Genomic DNA, 2,875 nt, shown 5'->3' with positions numbered 1-2,875 from the left:
TGGTTTAATCCTGATTTAGTCCTGGTTTCTCCGTCTCTGATCTGAGTCTTGTGGTCTTGTGGTCAACTGATTTTAGACCCGCCCCCAAAACCTCATTCACCAATCAGAAAGCTCAGAGACCCAGCTATACTTTGCTAGTACAGCAAATACTACTATTTAATATTTCTTCTACTACTACTATTACTACTTAAATATTACCTGCTCCTGTACGTTAGCCTCAGTTTTCTGTATTTTATGGTTCTATTTGTTGTTATTTGTTATATGTTTTGGTGATAATTCAGATTTATGGTCAATCTTATATATTTGTAGAGTGTTTGTGGAGTGTTTGTAGAGTGTTTATAGAATGTGGAGTGTTTGTAGAGTGTCTGTTTGTAGAGTGTGGAGTGTCTGTAGAGTGTTTATAGAGTGTGGAGTGTCTGTAGAGTGTCTGTTTGTAGAGTGTGGAGTGTCTGTAGAGTGTCTGTTTGTAGAGTGTGGAGTGTCTGTAGAGTGTCTGTTTATAGAGTGTGGAGTGTTTGTAGAGTGTCTGTTTATAGAGTGGTGGAGTGTTTGTAGAGTGTCTGTTTTATAGAGTGTGGAGTGTTTGTAGAGTGTGGAGTGTCTGTAGAGTGTCTGTTTATAGAGTGTGGAGTGTTTGTAGAGTGTCTGTTTATAGAGTGTGGAGTGTTTGTAGAGTGTCTGTTTATAGAGTGTGAGTGTTTGTAGAGTGTGGAGTTGTAGAGTGTTGTTTATAGAGGAGTGTCTGTTATAGAGTGTGGAGTGTTTGTAGAGTGTGGAGTGTTTGTAGAGTGTCTGTTTGTAGAGTGTGGAGTGTCTGTAGAGTGTCTGTAATTATAGAGTGTGGGGAGTGTTTTGTAGAGTGTGGAGTGTTTGTAGAGTGTCTGTTTGTAGAGTGTTTGTTTATAGAGTGTGGAGTGTCTGTAAAGTGTTTATGGTGTGTTTGTGTCACTCTGGGTATAGACTCACTCAGGGTTTAGACTCAGAGTTATATACACATATATAGATGTGTACTAGTGTTTATTTATACTTGCATTTGTGTGTACTTGTGTGTACTTACGCTTGCACTTGTGGTTTTCCATTTTGAAAAAAATAATGAAATAAAAAAAAAAAATTCCGTTCCTTTTTCATTTTCATTTTCCACCAGTGTCCACCAGATGCCCTCCCCTCCTCCTGTGTGTCAGATGCCCTCCCATCCTTCAGACTAGAGACAGTATTTTTTTTGATGCAAAATGACTTTATTAAAAACATGATGTACAAAAATATAAATACTTAATTTAAATATAAATAAATAATTTTATAAATAAAATAAATAAATAGATATTGAGTAAAACTTTGGTTGTGCTCCAGTGATCAGACGAGTCCCGGTCTGGTCCCGGTCTAGTCCCGGTCTAGTCCCGGTCTAGTCCCGGTCTAGAGCCGGGTCCATCTGTAGCAGTGGTGGTGTTTTCTCAGGGAGGTTTTGAGGATCCAGAGCAGGTCTCTGCGGAGAATGTACCAGCCACACGCGCCCTGGGGCAGAATACACATTAGACTATAGATCACATACATTTACAACCTACTGATCCTTTGCCGCTGATGTCATCAAAATGGTGGTGTGATGCTAATTGTGGGCACTGCTCTGTCTGAACCTCTGTCAGACTTTAATCTGTTCTGTTTTAACACAATCTGAACTGACTTATCTGAACTCCAACAGGTGGGCTGATTTGGGCTGTTAAACAAGTCCATCTCAAATAATATTGCAGTCACACGCTAGCTAGCATTAGCAATAGCATTAGCCACAGTTCTTCAGTTAGTCATTCTCACCTATTTGTGTAAAATCAAACAAACAGGACCATGAACGCTCAGATTGAAAACAGGCTCCTCAAAATGTGCTCTCTAAATCACTTTGGGATTTAAGAGCACATTTTTTGACAGTGTTTACTAATTGTGCATTGTGTGCCCATGGTAACTGCTGAACATTCTGCCATAGAGATACATGATAGAACACCCCGAGAGTGGTGTCACTGCAGAGTATAAACAGCTCACCTGTTGCTGAATCAGAGCCGTGACATCACATGAAGTACTGGTCCAGGACCCCAGACGAGCCCATCTGAGATAACTGACAAAGACTTGGATTAAACCCGGTTTAGTCCTGGGTTTAGTCCTGGTTTAGTTCTGCTTTAGTTTTGGTTTAGTCCTAGTTTAGTCCTGGTTTAGCCCTAGTTTAGTTCTGGTTTAGTCCTGGTTTAGCCCTGGTTTAGTTCTGGTTTAGTCCTGGTTTAGTTCTGGTTTAGTCCTGGTTTAGTTCTGGTTTAGTTCTGGTTTAGTTCTGGTGTTCTACTCCACACTCCCACAGAAATGTTTGGCCCAAAGGCACACAGACAGTGTGCCATGTTGCTATGACGATTGAACTGCAGTGGTTGTATTATAGTATAGTAATACTTCTGCAGTACTCACACAGGGTGGTAGTAGTAGTAGCAGTAGTAGTGGTAGTACTATATTAATAGTAGTACTACAGTAGTAGTATAGTAGTATTAGTATTAGTAGTGCTATAGTAGAAGTAGTATAATAGTAGAAGTAGTAGTAGTAGTAGTAGTAGTAGTAGTAGTAGTAGTAGTAGTAGTAGTAGTAGTAGTAGTAGTAGTAGTAGTACTACTAATACTATAGTAGTAGTACTTACACAGGGGTAATCCAGGACTTGGTAGAGCAGATTCTGGAAATCATCTAGCTTCTTCTCGTCCCACAAGACTCCGCCCACGCCCAAATTTGGCTCCTGCTCGTCAAACACAAGCCCCACCCCCTGTAGCACCTCGTGGACCAATCGCAGAGCAGACGGACACTGAGGACCAATAAGAGGACAGCGTTAGTGCCTCACATAGAGCAGACCCAGAGACAT

This window comes from Periophthalmus magnuspinnatus, chromosome 8, assembly GCF_009829125.3.
Source record: "Periophthalmus magnuspinnatus isolate fPerMag1 chromosome 8, fPerMag1.2.pri, whole genome shotgun sequence".
Classification (NCBI taxonomy): domain Eukaryota; kingdom Metazoa; phylum Chordata; class Actinopteri; order Gobiiformes; family Gobiidae; genus Periophthalmus; species Periophthalmus magnuspinnatus.
The sequence above is the reverse complement of the archived record's forward strand: the minus strand, read 5'-3'. Positions refer to the sequence as shown.